Source organism: Equus asinus, chromosome 7 (genome assembly GCF_041296235.1).
Source record: "Equus asinus isolate D_3611 breed Donkey chromosome 7, EquAss-T2T_v2, whole genome shotgun sequence".
In the NCBI taxonomy this organism is placed as follows: domain Eukaryota; kingdom Metazoa; phylum Chordata; class Mammalia; order Perissodactyla; family Equidae; genus Equus; species Equus asinus.
This window is the reverse complement of record NC_091796.1, coordinates 17669889-17679966: the sequence shown is the minus strand read 5'-3', so window position 1 is coordinate 17679966 and position 10078 is coordinate 17669889.

Here is a 10078-nt window from a genome sequence, read left to right as displayed (position 1 = left end):
TCACTTTGAATGTCTTATTTCATACAGCCAGCCTTTGAAGTAGGTGTTATCCTGAGTTTTAGAAATGGGGAACCTGAAACTTAGGGACATTGGGTAACTTATGTGAGGTCCCAAAGTCACTGAACGGCAGAATTCTGCCTGGTTCTGAAGCTTGGCTCCGACAAACGGCGAGTTGAAGGGGAACAAAGAGAGATAGAATAATACCACACCTGTAAATAAGGAGAACACCGCTACAATAATTCTGGATTCACTGTCACTCTCACCATTTCCATAGAGCAGCTGTGCTTTGCTTTACGCAGCACAGAGCGATGAGAAGAGATGTGTGAATAAAATCTAGGTAAAGTAACAATTTGGAAAAGAAGCTCACGACTGAAATAGGTTCCACTGCAAAGTGTTTTGTTGCAGAGAAGAATAAATCTGTAATTCAGCTTTTTGTAAAGAATGGGTTTTCATACTTTGCAGTTGCTTGAAATTAAAAAGATAAATTTCACATTAACTCATGTATATGTTCTCCTTAGACAAATGAAAAAATTACAGATAAATCATTTGACTCACATCTCCAACTTTGCCCTCCATACTTTCCAAGTACAGTCCCCAGATGCAGATGGTGTGTATCCGTTGAGAATTTTTCTATGTATTTGCTTTCCTCTTTTGAAAATAGGTAATTGTATTATGTGTATCTTTACGTAAACAATGCAAAGTGTCCAAATTGCTTTCTCCCCGTCTTCCCCAACTTAATATAATTTAGAGTGCTTTCCATGTCAGAGTATACAGATCCGCCTCAGTATTTTTTTTTAAGTATTCTATAGAATGGATATATCATAGTTTACACAATTGTTTTCCTATTAATGGACATTTGGTTTCTTTCCGGTTTTTTTGTGTGTGAGGAAGTTTGGCCCTGAGCTAACATCTGTGCCAGTCTTCCTTCATTTGTAGGTGAGATGCCTCCACAGCATGGCTTGATCAGTGGTGTGTATGTCTGCACCCAGGATCTGAACTTGCAAACCTCAGGCTGCCAAAGTGGAGTGCACGAACTTAACCACTACACCACCGGTTGGCCCCTCTGGCTTTTTGTTCCTACTGTAAACAATGCCAAATTAAAAATCCCTGTACATACTTCTTAGTGCATGCGTGCAAGGTTCTAGAGGATAGATACTAGGACATGGAAATGCCAGGTAGTAGGAATGCACATTAAACTATTAAAAGAGCCAAACTGCTCTTTCAGAATGTATATACTTACCAGCAACACCTGCCTTTTCCATTATCTTTATCAACTTTTGTTATTATGACTTTTAATCATTGGCATTCTTTTGGTTGAGATTATCTCAATTAAAAAAATTAGCATTTCTTTTATTCTTAGTGAGTCTGAGCATCTCATGTTCATCAAACAGGGGCCAGCCCAATGGTGCAGCGATTCAGTTCACGCCCTCTGCTTTGGTGGCCTGGGGTTCGCCGGTTTGGATCCTAGGTGTGGACCTACATGCCGCTCATCAAGCCATGCTGTGACAGGGCTCCCACATATAAAATATAGGAAGATGGGCACAGATGTGAGCTCAGGGCCAGTCTTCCTCAGCAAAAAGAGGAGGATTGGCAGCAGATGTTAGCTCAGGGATATTCTTCCTCAAAAAATAAATAAATAAACAAATAAAATACATTCCTTGTTAAAAAAAAAAGTCTTATTTGTTATGATCTTTTGGGTTTTTTAAATAGATTATTCTATATTCTGCAAATAGGGGTAGTTTTGTCTAGTCTTTCCCATACTTGTATCTTTGGAACTCCTGGCATTCCAGTTTTACTATGGTGAGTGTATGGGTGGGTTTCTTCTCTATTTAACTGCATTTCACTTGGCTTCCTAAATCTGAGAAACAGTGTCTTTCAACAAGTTAGGAAAATTTTTCAGCCATTTGCTCTTCAACTATTGCCCTGTTACTTTCTTTCTAACACTTCCATCTAGAATTCCAATTAATCGTATTTTAGTTCTTGTCATATTGCTCCATATGTCTCTTCCTTCCCATTTTCCACATCTTTGTCTTTTTGTCTACATTCTGCATAACTTCTTCAGATCTCTCCTCCAGTTTGTCAGATCTGCTGTATCCTACCTGTTTAAACCATCCATTTCATTTTTTCTTCCTGAGGAAGTTTGGCTGAGCTAACATCTGTTGCCAATCTTCCTCTTTTTTGTTTGAGGAAAACTGTCCCTGAGCTACCATCTGTGCCAATCTCCTTCTATTTTGTATGTGAGTTGTCACCACACTGTTGCCACCAACATGTGTTGTAGGTCCACACTCGGGAACCAAACCCGGGCCACTGAAGCGGAGAGCACTAAACGTAACCAGTAGGCAACCGGGCCGGCCCTCCCCATCCATTTCACTTTTAAAATAATTATATATTTGTTGAAGTTTTTTTGGGTTCTTTTCCAAATATCCCTGATCAAATTTGATAGTCTCATTTTCTCCCTCCTATTTTCAGTGCCTTTTTCTTAACTCATATTAAATTACTTATTTTATATTTTGCACCTAAAATGTCCATATCTGTGTTCTTTGCAGTTCTCTTCCAGCACTTTTTTGTTTCCATCAACCCTCACTCCTGTTTCTTTGTGTGTTTAATGATTTTTGACCAGGGGTTCATGTTTCTTGGAAAGTTATCCATGGGATTTTTCTTTGAGGTCTGGGTTCAAAGTATGTTCATCGAGAGGAATTTTTGTTTGCTTCTGCCAGGCGCATGGGAACACTATCAACCTGGGGTCATTTCAAACAAAACTTTCATCTCAGAGTATGTCGCATCCCAGGAGTAGTGTCAAGTCAGGCTTGTGGTGCCTGCGTCTTGACTGGTTCCTCTGTGGGTGTTTTCTCCCTTTCATTTGCCTACTGAGCAGGCCACACTTTGGGTGGGGGCATCCAATCCAATTGCGCGACCCCCCGTATTAGTTTACTAGGGCTGCCATAACAAATCCCACAGACTGGGTGGCTTAAATACCAGAAATGTATTCTCCCACAATTCTGGAGGCTGCAAGTCCCAAATCAAGGCATTGCAGGGTTGGTTCCTTCTGAGGGCTGTGAGGGAGAATCTGTTCCACGCTTCTCCCCTAGCTTCTGGGGGTTTCCTGGCAACCTTTGGCATTTCTGGGCTTGTGGAAGCATCACCCTGATCTCTGCCTTCATCTTCATTTGGCATCCTCCCTTGTGTGCATGTCTGTGTCCAGATTTCTCCTTTTTCACAAGAACACCAGTCATATTGGAGTAGGGTTCACCCTAATGAGCTCATCTTAAAACTTAACTAATTACATCTGCAATGACCCTATTTCCAAATAAAGTTACATTCTGGTGTCATAGGGGTTAGGACTGCAACTTAAGAATTTAGGGGGACACAATTAAACATGTAACTTCCCTGGGTTGTTCGAGACTTTGTTTCCAGTCCACATGTGCATGGCCCATTTAAATGGAGTCTCCAGGTGAGTAGGGGCTAGCACACACCCAGGGGTAAATACCAACTCAAATTCCCACTTGCCTCGCTGGATTTGTCATTTTTGACCTCCAGATAATTCCATTAGTTTCTCACCAGGTCAACCAGGCATTTAAAGAGATGCTTCAAAAATTTTATCCATCACATTACGGTTCACAAAAGGAGTGGTTTTTCTCAAGATCTACTCCAAAATGTTCCTGGAAATGGGGACTTCTTTTGGTGTAAGATGAATGCAGAAGTCCCGCACGGCTTCTCCTTGGAAAGAAATAAAAATTTCAAACGATTAAATTTAATGTGACCAACAATTCTGAATAAACCTCCCAAGTATGCCTCTTCCTGACATAGCACAAGATATGAAAGAAATGAAAAGTAAACAAAATATAATCCTGGCAGAAATTCTACGTTTAGACAAAGAAAATATTTAGCAGTACCGTGCATCCTGCCCGAACTGATGAGATGCTAATATAAATTTGGAACTATTCAAATTAGTTTTCTTTGCTTGATGCATTTAAAAAAAAGTTGGAAGTAATCCTCCAATAACTGTTTATCCTGCCAGCAAATTGTAGGGCTACAGAATGAAGACCATCTGCCCACACATCATATCCGACTATAATAATAAACTTTACTTAAGTAGTTTGATGCTTATAAAGTCTTGATGCACGTGCTAATTTTCCGAGTGGTGTATATTACAGAGGATTTGTGTTTGCTTCTGCCAAAACATAGTTTTACAGTAACTCTGTTTTTAAAAAAAATTGATTTGTTTCTTTCCAACTCATGTCTTTCACAAAGCATAGCTAAACCTTAGCCTTTTCCCCCAAACTCTTTCTTCCCCTCCCTACCCACTGCCTGGCCTTCACCAGGAGGGCCCTGTCCCTTTGGCCACGCCTCTGCAGAGCCTCCTCAAAAGGATCTTTTTCCTCCCATTCTCACTGTGTTTGAAAATGAGATGCATTCTGAAGGACCCCTTCACTTTTAATTCACCCCTCTCTTCAATTCTGCTTTTGGGTAGAGTACCTCAATACATGTTAATTATTTTTGTCTGGTTATACTTCCCCTGGTGAAAGAGAAAACAGTATCAAAAGGAACCACCTATATATTATTTCTATTTATAGTCTAATGCAGGGGTTCTGAAAGTGTGGTTCATAGACTTGCTAGAAATGCAAATGTTCTGGCCCCACTTCAAACCTACTAAATCACAAGCTCTGGGTGTGGGGTCCAGCCACCTGTTGTAAGAAGTCCACCAGGGGATTCCGATACACACTCTGGTTCGGGAAGCTCTGGGCTATGTCTCCCTCCTCTCCTTTCCTTCTCTTATTAGGTGTGCGTCCAATCCCTCTCGGAGGCCCCTGGAGATGCTGATAAGCACTGGAGTCTCTTCTTACAAACTCTGAGACTGGGAAAAGCAGATTCCCGAAGAGCAAGCGTGCAAACATGTAAGTTGTAGCATTTAACTGCCTCCCTTGCAAGATTAGAGTATTTGGATGGGAAGAAAAATCTGAGAGCAAGCAGCCACTCAAAGCTACTTGATGCCACAGCCAAAGAAAGCAAGATAACTCCTGTCCCCATCTTTTCAGACTCTCTCTCACCAACCCTGGGGCAAAAGGCAATGGGCTGAATGACCGTCTCCTCCCCACTGAAACACGGTATGGAATGTTGTACGTCTCAGACCTGAGGCGGAGTTTTGGAGGGTCTCCTAACTGGGTCTGAGGATTTGCTAATTTTCACTTGCAGAGAATTTGTCTGTTGAGTGTTTTATCAGATCAGATTAAGTTTGACTGCATAGTCCAGAAAACTAAAAACTGTCAGTAATTCCAGTGGTTAAAAGAGATGGAAGTTAATTTTTCTCTCATATACAAGGCCAGAGGTATGCAGCCAAGGGTTAGTGCAACAGCTCCATGGTCATCAGGAACCCCGGCTCCATTTTCTTTCTGCTTTACCATCCTTACTGGTCCAATTCATGGTATAAAATGGCTGCTTAAGTTCTCAGCATTACATCTAAATTCCAGCCAGCAGGAAGGAGGAAAAGAGCACATCCCCTCCCTTTAAGAGCACGTTCTGGAAGCTAAACAGAAAATCTTACTTACGTTCATTGACTAGTACCGAGTCACATGACATCTCCAGTTGCAAGAGAGGCGGGGAATTGTAGTCTTTATTTTGAATGGTCATGAGCCCAGCTAAAAACCAGGAGTTTTATTACTAAGGGAGAAGGTTGAGGAGAATTTGCAGTCTCTGCCTCTGAGGCCCAACTTTAAAGGCTGTGGATCACACCTCCATCACTTCTGGCTTCCCAGGTCCACCCCCAGATCTCTTGCTTGAGTTTTTTTGGCCAGTTCTACTGGTAGACTTACCTCTCTGTTTTTCTCACTTCTAATTAGATTCACCGACTGCAAGAAGTCATGTGGGTCTTTTGAGTAGTGAGGAAATTCAAAACTTCTTATTAATTCTTTATGTTATTCCATACAACTAACTTCGGAGACTTTTGAGGCTGCAAGACTCATTCTGTGACTGTCTGGAAAAGAGCACATTGTCATGGTTCTTTCAGTTAGAATATGAAAGCAAAGCAGCCTTTGTTGGGTCATAGATGTGATCATGACTGCTGCATGGATTCCAGCCACTGTCAAGCGTGTTCTAGGAAATTGAGGCAGTTCTGCTCAGAAGCTTCCATCTTTGCACCTTAAGTCCAAAAGCAACTCTTAATGTGAGGCCTTGTGAAATCTCATATAGCTTAGCATCATCATGTCCCTGAGCCTATCCATTCTTGAAATGTCTCTGGGATATAGTCTAACCACTACTGAAAGTCTTTTTTCTGGACCATTATGTCTCACAAATATTATGTCTCACAAATTTCTGATGGCAGTTAGCTCATATCAGAGGTTCTAAAGACTGCTGAACAGTAAGTTCCACAGCCATATGGACCCCTTGTTAATGATCATTCAGTCTTGGGAGATGAGCAGAGCAAGGCTTCATGACTAGGCAGCCTGTTATGCTGCACTAAACAACAACTCCAACAAAAGTCCAATTTAAACCATCTTTTAGATGACAAGGGAAATTGCTGGCTCACATAACTGAAAAATGTTGGGCCAAGTCTCACTTTGGGCACGTTCTGGGTGTTCGAGTCATTTTGTTTGGGTTTTTTTTCTCTATCTCTTGGCTCTGCTTTCCTCCATGTTGACTTCATTCTCAGCCTGGCTTTCTCCGTACAGCAGAAAAGATGACTTGCTGCGATAAATGATAGTTCTTTGGGGTCCCCAACAGTAGATAAAGTATAAAAGTGTGCTGAGATAAAAAAGATCTGAGAAAAAGATGAGAAAAGCTGAGAAATGCTGAGATACATACATCCTAATGAGTCAATCACTGCAGTCAAGACATCTTTCACTAACAACCATAAATGTCACCCACCCAATCATTTAATAACGACTCACCTACTGTGTTCTAGGTACCACTTGGCATCAGGGATACCACGTGTGTCCACATCTGTAGTGGAAGTGGAGTCAGCCATACCCAACCATATCAAATGGGTTCTCCAAAGGAAAGCAGATTTTGTTACCAGAAAGAGGAAAATTTGCCGAGCGACCCCCAACAGAGATACCCTTCCACCATGGTAGGTGCTGTGTTTGTTGGCAGAAAACCAAAATTTCTAATTCATTCAGAATTAGAATTTACTAAGTTGACCAATGGGACAGAACAAACAAAAAGGAAAATCTTTGGAACCTTTTCCCATGAGATCCAGAGTCCCACTCCACCCATGTCCCTTTTGTCCAAGGCCAAAGGGAGTGGAGAGAAGCTGGTAAAAGTTTGTAGGGCCTGGTAGTGTGGAAGGAGGCCTGAAGCAAATTCCAGTAAGGAATTTTTGCTTGCCGGGGCTTGAAACATTCTTTTCACTAGGCACCTAATCCTAGTGTTTTGGCCTATGGCCATGGGATGGTCAGGAAATGACTGCGACAAATCCCCAAATAAAAGATTAGCCGACTAGGGACTTCCAGGGGAACAATCTTGCTCAGAAATGGCAGTGAAGGGTGGGCAACTTGGCTTCTTCCACAAATATTGGGCCCATTATGGAAGGAAGGACAACAGAGAGATGGGATTTCATTTCACCCAGAGTATAGCTCTAATTCCTCTGGGCCAAAGCCAATTCTGTAAAATGGGGATTGGTCTAGAAAGGGATGTGGCTCAGAGCTTCCCCTCAAGGGACAGGCATCTGCAGCCTGGGTGGCAGCTGGACTGTGATTTCCACTGTAGGGTAGATAATGCCTCCATTTGATTACCAGCAAATGATTTTCTTAAGCTACTAAATCTTCATGCAATTTTGAAAGGCCTCTTATTATAGATATTTTCGTTTTCAAGCATATCCAAAAGTAGAGAGAATATTCTAATGAACATCCATGACCTACCACTCAGCTTTCACAATGATCCATCCATGGACAATCTTATTTTATCTATATTTCTACTCATTCCTTCTGCCCCCTGAGATTATTTTTAAAGATTATCATATAACAGATATCATACTGTTTTAAATAATTATTTTTAAAAGATTTAAAAAATCACAAAATCCATATAAAATGTTCTAATGGTGTCACACTAACTTCCACAAACTCACAAATCAGAATTATATAAACCTGGTCCAAAAATCCTTTTGCTTTTATCCTTCCCACCCCTAAATCCACCTTCTCCCATGGAGATATTTGGACATCCCCTACGCCAACAGTATAATCTCAATTATGGGCCCAAGTTTCAAAAATTGTGAATCTTTGGAGGCAAATCCGTGCATGCATGTGTTTCTCCTTCCCATTTTGAAACCAAATGACCTCAACATTTGGTTTGCCATGCACGTGTTTGATTTTTTACTCCCCTCACCCCTCGGCACTTGAAGGCAATCTCTGCGTATATCTGGATCTCCTCACATATTCCCCAAGGCAACATCAGTTGTGAAATACCAGAATGGATACAGCAGACATCTCTCTTCTGAACACCAAGCGCAGAATCTGATGCACGGCGCTAATGGTGATAGGATGCTGCATCTCACAAAGACGAGGGAACATATCGAAATTTTCAGATCCACAGCTTCTGGGGCTCTCGCGTTGAACCGTGATTGGAGCTTTGCAGACTTAAAAGATTAAAAAAATGATGATCTCCATGCATAAATAAAAATAACTGAAGTAGAACCCCAAGTAAGTGCCTATAAAGTGGACTTGAAAATATTAATTAAAAAATGCATCTCATCTGTAACGGGTTTATTGAAAAGTCCAAATTCATTGGGGTAGAAAGTGGTTTTTAACTTTTCTTGAATCTCCTCTTTGTTGACTGCAGCTCCTTTCATTAATCTTGACCAAGTTCTACCTTTCTAGTCACCTTTGGGAATTAAGACCAAGTTCTGTTCATTTAAAACACTTTAACCTTGAACTTGATTTAAATCTTGGCTCTTCCCTGCTCCCTGACTCCAGCGGAGGCTAGGGCTGTGGGCCTGGGTGCTTGGAAGGGGGCAGGGGTCTGGTGCTGAGTCCTCCACCCTCCGCCTCTGCTAACTCAAGCTCCTGGAGGGTTGGAGAGAGGCAGGAGGTGTGAGGGCCAGCTTTGGTCACTGCCACATGTCAGGGTGCGGAGGGACCCCTGGCACTGGGCTGCCGCCCCTTCTCTCACCTCTGTGCTCCCTTGCAGGTAGGCCCCCTTGCACACAGCTGGGGGAGGCTGTCCCCATCATCTTCCCAGGGACAATAAACCACAGTCCCTTCAAGCCCTGCCGGAGAGGCTACTCCCACCAGGCCTCTGACTTCACGAGAGCAGGTGTTAGTCGCTATGTACCAGTATGTCCCTTCTCTTCAGGGCATCTGTACCAACCACCCCTCTCTTCTTCCCATGGTGGTGGTGGGTGTGGTGGCAGAGGAAAGCAAACCACACTCCTACACTCCTAGAGCATCCTCGCTTGAGTGGCAGTGACGACGCAGGCCAGTGAGTTCTGCAGTTCAACACACAGCCAGCCAGAGAACACGCTGCCCTCTTACATTCTCAGAAGCACCCCACGCTGTTATGGGTAACCCTCTTGGAGCTGCCTCTCACTTGGTTTTGGGGATGGGAAACTCCCCTCCTCATCTCCACGGGTAGGGAATAACTTGGCATCAAGAAGACCGTGTTCTCTGCAAGGCTGTCTGCCCCTCCCTCTCCCTGGTCCTCTCCTCCCACGGCCTGGGGTTGCCTGGGAGGTGGTGGGGAAGGAGGCACGGTTCTGAACAGGAACTGCTCACTAAGCACTGTGGGGAGGAGGCTGCGGCCTATTTTATGATGATCACTTTAGAATGTGGGGGTTCCTAGTGCATTTTGTCCTCAGCTTTGGGTCAAAACACAATTTTGGTTCCATGGAAAAATTCTATTTCCTGGGCAGGAGAAACCCACCTGTAAGCACACACTTACACGTGGAAGAGGCAGCAGGAGGAGAAGTACACTAGAGGCCTTGTCGTCTTGGCCAGTGTGTCTGGTGGTTGCTTTTCCTTAAAAGGGGTGAAAGTCAGAACAGGTGGCATTATCTAGGATGAAGAATTCAGTCTTGAATATAAAATAAAGACTTTTGGGGAAATTCTTTTTTTTTTTTAAGGATTGGCACCCGGGCTAACAACTGTTGCCA